Source organism: Lactuca serriola, chromosome 8 (assembly GCF_051521515.1).
Source record: "Lactuca serriola cultivar US96UC23 chromosome 8, Lser_US96UC23_V15, whole genome shotgun sequence".
NCBI classification, from domain to species: Eukaryota; Viridiplantae; Streptophyta; class Magnoliopsida; order Asterales; family Asteraceae; genus Lactuca; species Lactuca serriola.
Genome location: NC_136415.1, coordinates 218,947,817 through 218,966,133, shown reverse-complemented (window position 1 = coordinate 218,966,133; position 18,317 = coordinate 218,947,817). Strand labels below are relative to the sequence as shown.

The following is an 18,317-nucleotide window of genomic DNA, read 5'->3' as shown; positions in this document are numbered from 1 at the left end:
GCCACCTCCTCGTGGATGATCCTGCGGATCTCCTCATCACTCGTCCCGTTGACCTCTGGTGTGTGGCGTGTCCCAACCATGATCTCCCTCTGAAATACAACATAATAATATTAGGGACCCACTCGAGTATAATCACACTCGATAACTCCACCCCACTGGTTCCTTAGTGCCTTAAGGATTTTTACTTAGACTGCGCACCAACCCGGTATCTTCAGTAGTACGGGCCCAATACTACTGTCCATACCGCATCGGCATTCATCCCAAGTCCTCTTCCTTGAGCCCCAAGTCCCAAGTGCCCTACTCTTACTATCATGTGCTACTCGCTAGCAAATCTCTCATAAGCACCTCGCTGCTATCTAAACACTCTTAAGCATTCCCAGCGGCAAAACCCCTAGACTAAGGCATCACAAATCAGGCCACTCTAGTCCTAATAAGAATACCTAGTCTACTCTAGCATGAATATCGTAATTCATCATATAGCATAACATAGCATATCTGATAACACTTATTATGAGGGTATTTTGCGAAATCACCGTTTGGGCGCTGGCTGATTGTACACACGGCTCTGCTCCGTTTGTCTCAAAACCCTTTTTCTCTTTTTTCAAAAATTTTACTTTATCAAAAATTTCCTCAAATCCCCAGTTTGAGTTCAGATATTTCCGAAGATGTATCTGAATCCCTCAAACCAAGGCTCTGATACCAACTTGTAACACCGTAAAAATTTGAACATTTTTTCACTTTTGAAAAACCATGAAATATAATTTGCATTCATAATTAAAAACATTGTATCAGTACAAAAACCCCAAGATCAAAATGTTTAAACTCCAGTGTGCGTGTGTACGAGTCATGTCGGCGCCTTCCCGCGATCATCACTTGTACCTGAAACACATAACACATAACACTATAAGCATACATGCTTAGTGAGTTCCCCAAAATACCACATATAGCACATACGCCTTTCCAGGCCATAGGATCTTCCGATCCAAGTGTCTCAGGGGATTTCCATCCCAGACTCTGTTGACCTTCCGGTCCATATCATCTTGACCTTCCGGCCCACATCATGCTCATTTCACATAACATATCACATATAACTTACATCACATATACATCATACACATAAGACCCTTCGGTCACATATAATTATCCCATCGGGTAAGGCATAGTGAGAAGACTCACCACAGATGTCTCATAAATCCCTGACTCGGTAGAAGTATTGCCTAGCCTCCGCCTATTCACACAAAGTAAATATCCTCATGAATATAACACTCAAGGCTAGACTCGACCCTCTATTGTAACCCTCAGAAGGTTAAAAGACTATTTTACCCCCCCCCCCTCTTGACTCAAGGACTCCAATGTTGACCAAACCCTAAAATTCAACAAAAGTCAACGGTCAAACTTTGACCCAACTCGCCGAGTGCACTCCGGTGACTCGGCGAGTACACACATGACCCCTAACTCTTTGTCCCGCTTGGCACGTCGAGTCCCTCCCTAAGCTCGACGAGTCACATCAGGCATGAATCGCGAGGCCACCCCGACTCAACTCGCCGAGTCTCAAGAACAACTCGGTGAGTATAGCCTTGAACTCCAGTCCTCTAATCCCCTTCTGACTCACTGAGTCACCCCCCCCCCCAACTCGGCAGTCCACTCACTGAATGATTAATGGGCAACCTTCATACTACTCACCGAGTCTGTTCTTGGGACTCGGCGAGTTCATGCCATGCACACTCTCAAAACAACTTCTGAGGTTAGATCTGTCCCATACAATCATAGATTTGGCCTCCCCAAGCATGATAATCACGTAAAGTTTGGACCTTGACACACATTAAACATAGAAATGGTCCAAAATTGTGATTTAGCCCCAAAAATGACATTCTAAGTTCATGACTTCCAAAATGGCTCATAAAGCTCCAAGGGTTAAGGTCTCTGGACCTCTTTGAGTCCAGATCCAAAGCACATACTCGAAAAGGGGACTAAATACTCTACATACTCTTCTTCTAAAGGGTTAAAAACCCTAACTCGATGAATCAACACCCAATACTGGAGAAGGTCTGAAGGAATACCTTAATATGAAGCCTTTGATCTCTGAAGACACTAAATTTGCACTTCCTTCAGCCTTCTTTTGCCTTGGACACCTTCTCCTTCAAATTTCACCAACAATGATCAACAATGGGCTCTCTTCTCCTCACAAGCGATCTAGGACTCTCTCTGGGGGTGTGGTAGTCGCAATGGATGGCCATAATGGCCTTTAAATAGGTCCCAAACCATGGAAATTAGGGTTTCATTAAACAGCGTGGACTCGCCGAGTCCACCCTGGAACTCGCCGGGTCCAGACGCGAACCCGCGTGCACATTCGCGATCCTACTCGGCGAGTTTAGACCCCAACTCGCCGATTTTCCTCACAACACCCAAAAATAAAAAGAATAAAATAATACCTGGGAATCCGGAACAAGAAATCAAATCAAAAAAATATAAAAATATGATTTCAAACAACTACTTGTATAGGAACTTCTTTCAATACAAATTCTTTCTCCGTATTGCTAGATAATGCATTTTTGTCCCCTTTACGTCAAAGAAAACTATATATAGGTTTTTCTTTTGGAATTTATGTATAAAGAATGACTTTATATTTTCATAAATTTTCCTTGGCTTTTTATTATCCTTCCATTTTCATCAAGTATGAGTTGTTTTTAAACATCATTACAAAAAAATAATAATAAATAAATAAAAACGTAAACATTTACCTTTGCTGTGGTCTGAGTACACCATTGCTCTAACTGAACTAAACCTCCTTTCATATATTCATCATTTCTGAAGGTGCAACACGTGCAACACTCTGGTTTTGTGCAAAGGCTACATTGCATTGCAAAATTGAAATTGTTGCTTCTTTTTTGACAAAAATTGTACTTAGACTCAAAAAAAAATATTAATAAGAACTTTTCTTGATGTGTATTTAGTGTATTTAACTCCCCACCATCACCTTCTATACTTTGTGAAAGCTTTTCACCATCTACCCATTGTGTAGTAAGAACTTTTCTTGATGTGTATTTAGTGTAAGTCTTCGGTATCATAACCTGGAATAGGATAAATTATTAATATGTAATTATGTATCCATCAAATAGACACAAAATGCATTCAATTAAAGGGAAAAAATTTCTTGTGGAAGGTCTTTTTTCATCATTTCTGCAAAATATGTTCCATTTTCACCCTCATTAATATAGTCAAGCTCCTCAAAGAAACGGGCAGCCCATTCATCAACTAACCCAAAAACATCCAAAGATATCTATAAATGAAACAAACAAATAGTCAAATGTCATAAAGAAATTGTTTTCTACCCTCAGATAATCAAGAAAAATAGAAAAAGAAACATCATTTTGACAAATATTACATGAGGAAAACGTCGAAGAGTCAATCCTAAGTTCCTTATGATGAATAAATCAATGGTTACTGTTTCAAGTACATAAGGCCTTTATACCTTAACATCAAATAAATCCCATTTTCCTTTAATATGCCCTTATACACTTGCCCAAGTGAGGCTGTTGCTATAGGAGAAGTTATGACCTCTGAATAGATGTTTTGCCATGGCTCTCCAAGTTTCTCTTCTGGAAGTACCATGGCAATATCATATGGATATGATGGAACCTTATAACAAAGCTTTTGTAGCTCAGTCATTACAACATTATTACAGCAGGAGACAATATGTTTGGCCTAACAGTCAATGCTTTCCCAAGTTTGATGTATGTGAGACCGAAAGAGGTTACAATTTCCCTCAACTCAATTGCTCGAGAAACTTCATTCTGATCAACATAACAAAAAAATCAACACAAAAGTAAGAATAAAAGGGAAGCAGAAAAAATCACAATCTATATTCTCCTTATCTTTAGAAGTGACAAGGTATATGGTTTTTTGTGATTTCACATAGATCAAAATCACAAAATAGATGTGCAAAGTGCAGAAAGCATGATAGATCATACTCACCTCTTTAACCTTCTTATTTGTCACATCCCAAGAAAGACGTGAAAGAAATCCTCCTACAACAGACATCAGTTGAATGATACGTGTAGCAACAGCTCATCGCCTTTTACTCCAATAAGCTGAGATGCTAGCAGGATCATATACCATCGGCAATAATTCGCTACGTTCATCAGTCTGAAAAAAGTATACAGAAAATCAAGAAATTTCGATTGAAGAACATATATGCTTATACCGATTGACAGTTCTAAGTTAGAAATTCTTATTTATAAAAAATAAGAAATTATTGAACTAAAGAAAAAGTGATGGATTGTGAAAAAGACCTCGACAAGGAAAAGTTCAACATCTTCAGCAGAAAACTGAGAATTGTTTTAACTTTGACCCCTAAGCCCTTTCATAAGTGATGCCAATTACTCATTCTCTTCCATCTGAGCCCTAACTCTTTTAATCTCTTGCGAAACTGTCTCCATGTGCTACAGACAATAACAATTCAATTTTGAAGCATGAATATTTCCTCACAGACAGAACACATAACTAATAACTTACATGTAAGAATTGAAAGAAAGAGAAAATATTAATGTACCATGGAAGTGTCGTTGATTGAAGATCCATTGATGGTTCTTGATGTTCTAGGATCGGCTGCCTTGGGCTTCAGTTTAGTTATGACAGAATGAGTCACTCCATTTCGTCGCTTAACCATAATAATGCTCAGAAGGAACGGCGACCGGCAGTGAATCTGGTATTGCAATCGTTAGAAGCTAACGAGCGAGGAAGGGAGTCGATTTTGCAAGAGGTATGAGAGGCTTCTTTCATGGCGGAATTTGAGGGTAAAATTGAATTAAAAGAGGTGAAGTTTGATGGTGTATATATGTATGTAGGTGTGGTTGGACAAATTATAAAACGGTGACAAAGTACACCAGAGCATCGGTGCCAAAACGCCCGATAATGTGGCGTTTTCTAATTTTTTGGGTTTCTAATTGAAGCAGGGAGGTCGATAAATGTTTTCAAACTGAAATCGGAGATTAAAGAGCCGAAGAGGAGAGAATCACAAAAGCATGAAGTGTGGATTGGGTTTTTAGGGTTCAATGGTGGAGGCGATGGCTTACGGTTTACAGAGAGAAAGAATGGAGATACAGAGGAGAGAGTGCAGAAGCAGGGTAGTTCAAAATTTTAGAATTTTAGAGGATTTCATTTTCCCCTTTAAAAACGCGTGTTTGAGTAAAAAATTATAAAGCGACATTTGTAGATGACACACATTTCAGATAAGTGCCCTCTGTGTTTGTATTTTTTTGTTGGACATTAATTTTAGGGCATACAAAAATACATGTCCTCTATCCTTCAAATTTTGGAAAGCTGACATTATTTTTAGGACACACAAAAAATGTGTCTTGTAAATCATTGCGTGCCATTAAAGGTCTATTTACAAATAGTGTAATGGTGACTCGAAAAGTCATCAAGGACCAGAGCAAGTAGAGGTCAAGAGAAATGATGAACCTAGAGGCTACTGCAAGTATAAGGATTTCATGGGTTGCAAGCCATCATCATTTAACGGGAAGGAAGATCTCATAGGATTCATTGATTCGATATCAGAGATAGAGTCGACTTTCATAACGTGTGGGTGCAGTTGCAAGCTACAAACCGCCTATGTTGTGAAGTAGTTCAAGGGAACAACACTTCGTTGGTGAAACATGTTAGGGAAGATTGTAAGCTTTAACAAGTCACTACATCTAACATGGGACAAATTCTTGACCCATTTCAATAGGAAGTTCTATTCAGATGAGAAAATGTTGGAATTGGAGAATCAATTATTGGCTTTGACAAAGGGAAGCATGTCAGTGGATGAGTACACCAACGCCTTCACTAATAAAATGGAGTTAGCCCTAAGTCTTGTTTCGAATGAACTAACCAAGATTGACAGGTATGCCAAGGGGCTACCTTGGGAGTATACTTTTTCGGTTAAGCAAGCACATACATTTGATGTAACAACCCAAAAATTATGAGGTAAAAACTTCATTTTTAATTCAACCAAAACACCAATTATCTTTTATTCAAACATTCAAAACTATTTTATAATAAAATGTTCATCAAAGTACAATCCAAAAATCATCACATTTCAGAAACATGGGTGGATGCAGTGCAGTCACGTCGGACCCTTCCCTTTCATATCGGAAGTACCTGAAACCATAAACAATAAACCATAAGCACGAAGCTTCGTAAGTTCCAAAAAATACAAGTGTTGTGGAATATCCCCGTGGTCTTTTCTTGCAATACCGAGGGCCAAATCCCCGTCTTACATACAAGTGTAAGGGGCTAGATCCTAGTCTTTCATACAACTGCCAGGGGCCATATCCTGGTCTTCCATACAATTGTGAGGGACGAGATCCTAATCTTTTGTACAATTGCGAGGGGCCAGATCTTGGTCTTTCATGCAAGCATCACAGAGACAACTAGCATTCCACATAACAAGTAATAGGTCGACATTGGTGCCTTCGACCCATGGATATAGTGATAAGACTCACCTCAAGCTATTGAATAAATAACTAGATGCTTGGTTACAGAACTGGGAGATCCCACACTATCACAAACTAATAACCCTAATCAAAATTGGGTTATAAACCATATATGTGGGTTTAAAACCCAAACCCAACTCCTAGGATAAAAGTCCATTTTACCCTTCCCATAAACGGCCTTCCCAAACTTGGCCCAATAACAAAATAATGACCTCAAGGCCTATAACGCCCAACTCATGCAACTTAAGCCTCACTAATAACTTCTTAGGCACACATACATAAAAAAGGCCAACGCCCAACACCTAACTAAGGTCCAAAATACCAAATCCCAACCGATATCCAAAACTCCACTGTGACGCGTACGCTCGACGAACGCATTATACACTTGGCATAAACAACTGATCACTAGTACGTGTAGTGTACCACTTAGTACGCCCAACGTACTGGGTTGCTTCCCACCCTAATCCATTTAGTTCTTAATCCATTTAGCCATAGGTTCCAACTTTTAGATCTTGTCAACCTTAGGCTTCTAGTACATAAAGTTGGCAACTTTAACCCTTAGCATGTCTTAATGGAACCCAACACCCATTTTTATCCATAAAAGCTCATATTAAGGACTCAAATTCATGCATGGACTCATATCAACCAACAAGATGACATTTTTATGCATCATGAGCAACAAAGAGACTGGGATCTAACATATCCAACTCTTGGAGTTAAACAAACTCACGAGGAGAACCCATGGGACCAAATAAAGCTCATAAACAACCCTAAACTCAAACTATCATAATAGATCTTCAAGGTAATAACTTTATACCTTTGAAAACTCCTAAAGTTGATAAAGACTCTAGATTTAGAAGCTCAACCTCAACAAATGTGCGGTATCCAAGTTCCTTTTTCTTGAATACATATTGATGTTTAAATAGGGCTCATGGCCTAAAAATTAAGGTTTTCATCTGGCTGGAGTACTCCTCGCGAACTCCTAGTACCCCCAGCGTACTCTATAAGTTACTCGCGATTCTTCTTCCTAGTATGCCCAATGTACTTCCTTCTATGACCAGCGTACTAGTCTTAGCTCTTAAACCACCAAACTTCCGGAGTCCATAATTTCTTCGTTCTACGTCCGATTTCGACGATCTTTATATCCACAGAAACTTTACACTTATATCACAACTCACCATGGCCTTAAAACTATTCGAATTGCAATACAAATTCCATAAAGGCCTAAACTAACATATTACTGATATACCCTTGGGATCCAAAACACGAACCGAACTTCTGGATCACCTAATCTATAGTACCTACATCTAAAAAGGGTCTAAATCTCTCTTTCCTTAAGTCTTAAAGCCTTATGATAACCAATCTTCTGATCACGTCCTCAAATAATGAAACAATTCAAAACCAGGTGTTACAACTCTCCTTACTTCAATTAGACTTCATCCTCGAAATCACTTATTACATCATCCAGCTACACCAAACAACTTGAACAGTCCAAGCCACAATTTTGATATGGACTGAGAGAACACTCACTCCTACAAAAGCATTCCAAAATTGTAACCAAACCTAGCCTTAGCAGGGCCCTCAATTCCATACGAAGGGTGGTTCTTTACCTCACTAAAGCTACCCTTGAAGAAAACGATTACTACTTGCCCGAAATTAAAAATTTGAAGACCCTGTCTGACTCCCTGACAAAGCGCCCACTCTGAAACACTATTATATCAACTCCACTTCGCATTCCAAACCGATCATAATACTTTCAACCCTTGATTATATTGATGCTTCCACCGGAAACAGAATCACTGATCATTCATTATTTGCCGAAAACTATTCACCTGACAGAAGGCTTAGATATTCCTTTGAGTAAAAGATTCATCCCTACAACGGTTTGACTCAAACGAGAGCTACGCAACAATGTCAAATAAATTACTCTGAGATTATTTAACCCATGTAGCAAGTGACATGACATATCCAATTAATCATAAGGCGACTCCTAACATGCGTCCAACCTCTAACACCACCTTAGGCTTATCTGGTTGTCCCATAATTACATTTCTGTTGTAGATGAGACCACACCGATCTCCTACTTACCTTCGAAATGACTGATATATCGGATTTCCAATCGGTTGTTGAGGCCTATAGCCTCACACAATCGTACCATACGATTTCCAAATGAGGGTCTTACCTAGCAAGAGTTATCCTAGCTTAATTGCCATCATGGTCCCAACAGCCCTCCAGATCTCAACGAATATATCCAACCATAAAACATGATGTAACCAAATCCACTTCCTAATATGAATTCTACATGCCCAGCTGTAGTCTTATATCTCAACCGGCCTCATACAGCCCACACCCTTCCTTAATTCCACGAATGTGGTGGCCTTCCCACAGTCTCACGACTTTCCCTATCATGGTCTAATCCCACCTAGAGGTACCATGGGCCAAACATAGATATACCAATCCCTCACAACTACTCAAGAACCAAGTGAATGCTACGGGCCACCCCGCAGTCTCACAGCACTACCATACTACTTGTCAACCTAGTGAATGCTACGACCACCCTACAGTCTTACATCGCTTCTTTACTATCTACCAATCTAGTGAATGCTACAGCCACCCCACAGTCTTACAACACTTCCATATACTATCTGCTATTCTAGTGAATGCTATGGCCACCTCCCCCCCCCCGCCACTCTTACAACACTCCCATACTATCTTCCAATCCAACTATAATTGTCATTAGTCAAAACCGTATCTGACTATACCCCCAACTAAGAGTTTGCGTTATGTTTCAAACCCCAAAGCCTTCATCAGAAAAAAATAGGCAGGGAGGCTCTAACACAACCATCAACCCGCTCCTGATCAATATCCACCAAACATCACAACTAGTGCGCAAAGAAACCTAAATATCCCTTCTTATACAACCTTTAGACCAAACGGTTCTCCCCCACTTGGATTCGACTGTGCTTTCCCAATTCACCAAAAGCTAATGGATTCCTAATCCATTTCACAGTCTTACAGTTCAAACTTGCCAACACCTAGGGTTTACAAAAACTAGAACTTCATTACTAGACAACCTTAGTGATCACACACATTCCAAAACTAGATAAACACTTACTAAAATCTCTACGAGCCCAATGATCCCTAGTACTTCTCCTAATACAACTTCAAATTCTTAAGCCATTTCAGCTCATGATGAGGAACTATAACCCTTAACTGGAACAGATAGATCATTAATTCTGTTGGGTCGTGTTTTGTGTTATGTATTGCGTCTATTGGGCTCGTTAGCTAGTCCATTATGTATCTCTGGTATGGGCCTGTCCATCCGTGAGTTTAGTAGGGTTTAGTGTATATATATATATATATATATATATATATAGGAGCTTGCATGCATCCTAGGAGTAACGATAGAATAGAACGATTAGAGATTTATTCAACAAGTTTGTTATTATCGTTCTTGTAACCCTAAAATCCTCTACAGCGGAAGTTCTTAGTCGAGCTCTGCTGAGGATTGTTTGATCTAATCATTCGACACATCTTGATCCATACTTGTGTTATTTACTGCTTTTACATTCATCGCATTACCTGTTAAGAAGATCTAATCGATCATTAAGTTTGTTTATAACTTAACAAATTCAACCACGCACTTGCCAAAGGATCGATGTACTCAAAGTTCTTTAGTAGATATCATTCAATTTCTGCTAATAATCCTAATAGCTAAAATAACCCATGCAAACTGCACTTTCCCATCACTTAAGAGGGATATGTTACCACTGCCCAATTCCTACTGACTATAGTAGTCGAAAACCTGAGCTTTACAATAGTTATCATTCCTTGACCAGACAAGCCTAGCGCTTATACTTTCAAAGACCGGGTGATCATTCCTAATACCTCAACGATCCTCCATATCCTTAAACACTTTCCATTGAATCCACTACAATTCCTTGACAACCAACCGGTTAACGAGGAACAACATCTCAATGTTGAACAAGTACCCAACCCGCTCAACCACTTACTTGTACCTAGAGCAATTCCCATGAAACTTGCAATTGAGCTCGCTCTGAAGATGAGAACTCAAAACTACCGATATTACACTCATGATCGAACCAATTCCTCACTAGCTCAAAACCCTGCACATCCCTACACATCTTGCATTCAAACCCCGCACGCCTACCTAGCGGATTTCTTAAACTCTTGCTGATACCACTAAAGATTTGACTGGATGTTGATCTCCTAAGTGGAATACTCAAGCTTTTTCTATACACGTCCTCAGTATGCAAAATGGCATATGACAACTTTCCGAATAAAATAACTATATTACTCATACAGGTACTTCCATTCTTAGATAACCAAGGCATGATATTTCACACACATCAGCACTGCATTATTAGCATAATGACTTAAGCGCGAAAGAGAAAAATATGACACATACCCATTGTGTCTTAGGTGTTGTTTGTTTTTTCGAAGCGAAAATTCATGAAGTCTGCGGACCACCTCTGCAATCCTCTGTAGCAGAAGAGGTGGAACAAACGGTTGCAGCCTATAAAAAGAAGCATGTTTGTTTTTTAACATCTGCAGACTGCTACAGTAAACTGAAATTTAAATAAACTAATTTGATAAACTGAAAATACTTCTCAACACCGAAATTTTAATAAGTCTAGTCTTAAAACATTGAAAGAATACTAAAAAAACATGTAAAAAAACAAAATATAAAACTTTTTTGAAAAAAAAAACTTTAAAAAATATAAAAGAAGCTAACGGCTTTATTCTAGAAAAAAAAAACTAATTTTAAAAACATAAAAAAAGAAAATAAAAAAAAATTAAGAAAGTATTGCAAGCGTTCTCTACAAAGTTCGTAAATAATTACACACGTTTAAAAAAATGCAACTGAAACTAAAAGTATTATTAACCGAAACGACAAAAAAATTAAAAAAAAAATCAAAGTTTTTAAAAAAAAATAAAGTTAAAATTTTTCATGGAAATTATAAAAAAAAGTTGTATCAAATCCGTAAATAAAAGTTTTTAAAAAATCAAAGTTTAAAAAATAAAAAAGTTTAAAAAAAAATAAGTTATATCAAAATTCTAAAAAGACACTTGGAAAAAGAAAGCTGAAGAGGTTTGAAGAGACAAGTCAAGTGTTGTGTCATGCAGCACATGCATAGAGGTTTTGTAGTCTGAAGCCTTCCAAAAAACAAACTGCTGCGAGAGGGAAAGTGTTGCGCGTGTGCTGCGCCGCGTAGCAGGAAGTGGTTTGAAGAGGTTTTTTTATAAAAACAAACAGCACCTTAGTGTTCTACTCCCCCTTCCTGCAGAAACACTTGCAATGGAACATGAGCCGCCCAACCACGAAACGTGTGCAATTTTCCCTGATATGACCAGGATGATGACAACGATGACACAATTCTACTTCTAGGGTACATTCTTCGTGAAGGTGGCCCTTCCATCCGCACCTGTTGCATCTGGACTTGTTGTACACACACTCATGTGTTCCTTCACCCATTACACAAATGTCATGCCCCCTCGAGCTTCTAGCACTAGATGTGGAAACATCAAACTGCTTAGATGTTGCTGACAGCGTCGGATCATGAGTCTACTATCTCTCCTGTAGTTGACTCTCCAAACCGAGCTCCTACTCCGAAGTCACCTCGATCATCCCATCAGCTACCTGAATAGCTGAGCTCCAATCCTTGAACATGGCAACCATTCGGTCAGTAACATGGCCAATAATGTCAAGTAACTTTTTTCATAAAGTTCATGAAACCTCAGTGGCAATCCAATCATGGAATCGATCCCCCAAAAGGCATGATCCATAATCCACCATCATTTCTTCATGACAAGAGCTGGCAATAGGATCCTCTTCCCGAAAAGATCCTCGGGTTCCACAAGCCTTGAGCTCCCAACCCCCAACTTTCTTGTTGTAATCTCGGCCCAAAAAGCCTCGAGACGATCATCCAAGAGTTCCATGATTCCTTCCTTGATGGTGCTAAATATTATAGGATTCTGCTCAAAAATACTGCAAGTGATCTCCGATGAGATAAATGCCCACATCCATTCATCACTCGGCTCAGTACCTGAACTTGATCCTAAACCAAAACTTGAACCTCCTCCACGCATGCTCATCACCATTCTGAAAACCAAACCTGCAAATAATCAAAATATTCCCAAGAATCCTCAACCCATAGGCTTCCTAGATTTTCCAGGACTCCTCGATTCGAGTATGGATCCTATGCTTTCAGTAGTATGGGCCTAATACTACCTTCCACACCTACACATACTTTCCTTAAGAATCATCCCGAATCCTCCAAGTCATCATCTCAAACTGATATTCCAAATTCTCGCTAAACAGCGTATCCGAACCTGCTAAAAAACACTTCCTAGGTTCCCGACCTCACCCTACCATAAGATACTCAAGAACTCCCAATAATATTAGCTAACTACCTCATGAATATAACCACATGCCATAAAGCTGAGATAATCCTTCGAGTAATAGACTCAACCCTAAAATGGTTAGACACGAACGAGAGCTACGCAAAAGAGTCAAATCCATCACTCTGAGATTATTTAACCTTTGTAGCATGTGAATTGACATATTCACTTAATAGTCATCTCATATCACCAAGAGTTTAGAAAAACACAAATCAAGCAACATTCATGCAGTAACACTCCAAGCCATAGGATAACCAAAGAACATTCAAGCTGACATACTACAACTCCTGCTAGGAACTTCCACTCTCACCGCTGGTTGCCTTATATATGAAAATTATACACAATACATGATCAAATAGATCGTTGAATAAAAGACTCTACCCTAGGACCACAACGAAATGTGGAACATGAAATAAGGCCAAATCAATAACTCTAGGGCTATATGATCCTAACCGTATACAATTTTTAAAGCATACACTTAGTAATTACTGATACTAGTACATATTCTCAATATAGAATAGCATCCAATGCTTCCTAGACTACAAGGCATCACATATCAGGCCAATCTATCATGCAATTCCTAAAAGTATCCCTAGCCTCATCCTAGCATGTAAACATTCATATCATATAACATATAAACATGTATGGCTATTATGGGAATCACTTACTTGAGCTCGGTTGATTGCACACACCACCCATTTATTTTATTAGAAAATCCTTTATTAAAAACATTTATTGTATGAAAAATTTACCAAACCCTCAGTTTGATTTCAAACACACCCAAGTGTATGCCCGAATCCCTCAAACCAAGGATCTCATAACAACTTGTAACGGCCCAAAAATTATGAGGTAAAAGTTTCATTTTTAAATCAACCAAAACACTAATTATCTTTTATTCAAACATTCAGAAGTAGTTTATAATAAAACAATCATCAGAGTACAATCCCAAAATCATCACACTGCAGAAACATGGGTGGATGCAGTTAGTCACATCGGGCCCTTCCCTTTCGTACCAGAAGTACCTGAAACCATAAATAATAAACCGTAAGCACCAATATTAATGAGTTCCCTAAAATACAACATACCAAAACATACAAGTGTCATGGGCTACCCCCGTGGTCTTTCCTTGCAATGTCGAGGGCTAAATCGCCGTCTTACTTTTAAGTGTAAAGGGCCAGATCCTAGTCTTTCATACAACTACCAGGGGCTAGATCTTGGTCTTCCATACAATTGTCAGGGGCCAGATCCTGGTCTTTTGTACAGTTGCCAGGGTCCAGATCCTGGTCTTTCATGCAAGCATCACAAAGACAACTAGCATTCCACATAGGCATTGGTGCCTATGGCCCGTGGATATAGTAAGAAGACTCACCTCAAGCTGTTGAATAAATAACTAGATGCTCGGCTATAGAACTGGAAAATCCCACACTATCACAAACAAATAACCCTAATCAAAATTAGGTTATAAACCATATCTATAGTTCTCAAACCCAAACCCAACTCCTAGGTTAGAATTCCATTTTACCCTTCCCATAATGGGCCTACCTAAACTTGGCCCAATAAAAAACTAATGACCTCAAGGCCCATAAGGCCCAAATCATGCAACTTAAGGCCCACTTATAAATTTTGAGGCCCACCCACTTAAAACAGGCCGATGCCCAAAACCTAACTAAGGCCCAAAATACCAAAGCCCAACTGATATCCAAAAGCCCACAGTGAGGGGTACGCATTGTACGCTTGGCATACATAACCGATCACCAGTACATGCAACGTACCACTTGGTATGCCCAGCGTACAAGGTTGCTTGCCACCCTAAGCCATTTAATGCTTAATCTATTCATCCATAGGGTCTAACTTTCAGATCTCGTCCACCTTAGGATTCTAATACATAAAGTTGGCAACTTTAACCCTTAGCAAGTCTTAATGGAACCCAACATCCATTTTTATCCATCAAAGCTCATATTAAGGACTCATATTCATGCATGGACTCATATCAACTATCAAGATGGAATTTTTATGCATCATGAGCAACAAAGAGACTGAGATCTAACATATCCAACTTCTGGAGTTGCATAAACTCACAAGTAGAACCCATAGGACCAAATAAAGCTCATAAACAACCCTAAACTCAAACTATAATAATGGATAATCAACTTAAGAACTTTATACCTTCAAAAGCTCCCAAATTGGATGAAGTCTCTGGATCTAGAAGATTAACCTCAACAAATGTGTGGTCTCTAAGTTCCTTCTTCTTGAATACACACAAAAATGCCAAAAACCACTTCAAAGCTTAAGAACACTCAAAAGGATATACTACAGTTTCAATCGGACGAAATGAATAATGGGGGATGATGAGGGTAGGTATCCAAATGCCATAATGATGTTTAAATAAGGATTGTGCCCTAAAAATTAGGATTTTCATCTGGATGGAGTGCGCCCCACGTACTCTCAGTACGCCCAGCGTACTAGGCTTAGCTCTTAAACCACCAAACTTCCAGAGACCATAACTTCTTCGTTCTATGTCTAATTTCGATGTTCTTTATATCCACAGAAAGGTAATAAGGAGATCTACAATTATAAAAACTCATCCTTTCCTTAAAGCTTTTCGAATTAGTATCCAAAATCCATAAATGCCTGAATTGACATATTACTAATATACCCTGGGGCCCCCAAACACGAGCCAAACTTTTAGATTGCCTAATGTATAATACTCACATCCAAAAAAGGTTTAAATCTATCTTTCGTTAAGTCCCGAAGCCTTATGATAACTGATCTTCGGGTCGCATCCCTGAATAATGAAAGGATTTGAAACTGGGTGTTACATTTGAGGCGGTCGTCTGGGCTGCAAAGTTTATTGAAGGGATGATAAAGAAAAGGACAGCCAAAAAAGCTGAAGTCGGTGCGAAGAGGAGAGCTCAAGGAAGAAACAAAAATAACGACAAGAAGAAGAAATATTAAAAGTCAATCAACGAGTTTGGAAGCAACCAAGAAGGGAAGTTGTGTGACCAGTACAATACGAGGCATTCTGGTGACTGTGTTGTCTGCTACAAATGCAAGACGTTGGGGCATATCTCTACAGATTCCTCAGTAAAAGTAAAAGCTTGCTTCACTAGAGGAGAAGAAGGGCACATGAAGGTGGAGTGCCCAAAAGCCGAGAAGCAAACCTTAAGGATCGGACCAATAAATCCCAAGGGAAGAAACTACCAAATGATCCTTGATGAAGCAGATGTTGTTGCCTGAAATCAAACGTATGAAACTACTTGATCGATATATAAAGTAGTCGTCATATATAGATAGTAATAGGATGTGAAGCCCAATATAAGGGGCGTAATATATTAACAGTTGTTGTAATCATTTTCGAAAGTTATAAAATTTCCAATTATGTTGCTTGTTGTGTGACCTTAAGAAATTATGATTTCAACATAATGGTTCGCTTAAGAATAAATTATGGTGTAGTGTGCATGTATGCAGGGCACTACACGAGAAAGAATTCATACTAAAGGTTGGAAAATAGAATTGCGGTTGAAGTTATGCATGGAAGATATCGTAGTGGAGTCTATGAAATTTGGTGTACATGATTACTTGGACACATCTATATGTGTTAAATTTCTTTTGTGATCTTTAGGAAATAGTAACTTGGGAAAAATGTGAGACAACTTTTGGGACGAGTATGAGTAGGTGTGGAAGGTAGTATGTGACTGTACTACCAGAAGCATAGGACTCGTACTTGGATCAGGAGGAGTCACAAGGTTACTAAGACACTAGTAATTGCATGTATTCTTAATCATTTCCATCATTACCTTTTATTTCGGTGATGATTTATATTTCGACCCTAGTAGTCAAATTGAATCGAGTCTGACTAATATATGAAATAAGTTTGACGTAGCATTCGACTTTAGATTGAAGGAAGAGATAATCAAAGTAATCAATAGAAGTATCACAATTGTTTTTAGGATTAAGCAACTTATAGCTAGAAGTGTTACCTGGTATAATGTGATTATATCACATTAGAGCATGAGGGAAGGTATCCTTCATGTAAGGATCCGAATCAAAGAGACCAGAGTCTAGCCATTATATCATATGATAATAGATCATTACAACATGACCCATCGGTCTGTTACGGTAGTCCAAGTAAGGACCTTGATTTAGGTTAAGTCTATTCTAGGAAGCGCACTGGTCTCCAATAGAGATCAAATTTAGAAAGGGGAGCAGGTGCAAGATTAAGCACTATCAACAGCCAAGAAGTCTAAAAGTTAGAAACTCATTAAAAATGACATAAGAGTTACGGTTATTACCTAGGATGGAAAGTTAAAGTGTGGAGTCATTATACAAGCCCTGTTTTGTTGGTAATTTCAGGATGTAATCATCCTAAGGGAGAAATAATTCTTACGCCCGCAAATTCATGATACATATAATAAGTAATAATTATTAGAATTAAAATCCTTGAATAGGATAATCTATAGTCGTGCACCCTACAGATTATATAATACAAGTTTCATATTAAGGAAAAGTATGAAAAATCAGTCAAATCGTTCGTAACTTGTAAAAATAAATGCGCCAAAACATATATATATATATATATATATATATATATATATATATATAATATTTTGAAAGTATACACCGATGTGATCCTGAAAATATAAATTTCATAGAAATCCGAGTTCATATGAAGGAGATACGAATTTTATAAGATATAAAAATGAACCGTGTAGTTAAATATTGTTAACATTAAAAGGTATGGGGAGAATGGTTGACTTTTGGGTAAAGTTACCAAAATGAAAATCGTAGTACTCTTTAAGATATGAATTTTGATAAAAGGAACATCAGAATCGGATTTCGTACGAGATACTTATGATTTTGAAAAATCATTAAATCATATAAAAATAAGAGCTAAAAATAAAGTAAGAATTAGCTGATGGAGCCTAAATAAAAGTTGTAGTAATCGATGAGAGCTACGCGTAGAAAAAAAAGAATGTCAAAAACGCAGTCCATATAAAGAAGTTAAGGAATTTACAAAAGAAAAAACTACAAAAATGGTCCCTGTGGTATGCATTTTTCCGAGGTTTAGTCCAAACCTCTCCTTTTTTGGCTTCGTGGTCCTTTTGAGCTAGTTTTGTTGCGGATTTAGTTAGTTTTGTTGCGGATTTGGTCCTTCGGTAAACTGAAATGACTGTAATACCCTTGGGGTATTTATTTTATATTTCCTTTCATTTTTTAAAATCTAATACTTATTTATTTGTTTAAATAATTAAAAAACTAAGAGGGCCTCTCTCTCTCTCTTTCCCTCTCTCCTTCCGTCCCTCCCTCCCTCCTACGATATCCACCAAATCCAGTAGCATCCTCCAAAGCAGAACCCTAACTATTCTTCTGGTACACAAGATGGAACTACTATCAATCAATTCATGCCAAACATGT

The 18,317-nt window shown here is 38.4% G+C and overlaps 1 pseudogene; it reads right to left on the bottom strand.

Annotated features, from left to right (window-relative positions):
- Nucleotides 1-2,791: 2,791 nt before the first annotated feature.
- Nucleotides 2,792-4,782, bottom strand: LOC145067878 (uncharacterized; annotated as a pseudogene).
- Nucleotides 4,783-18,317: the final 13,535 nt, after the last annotated feature.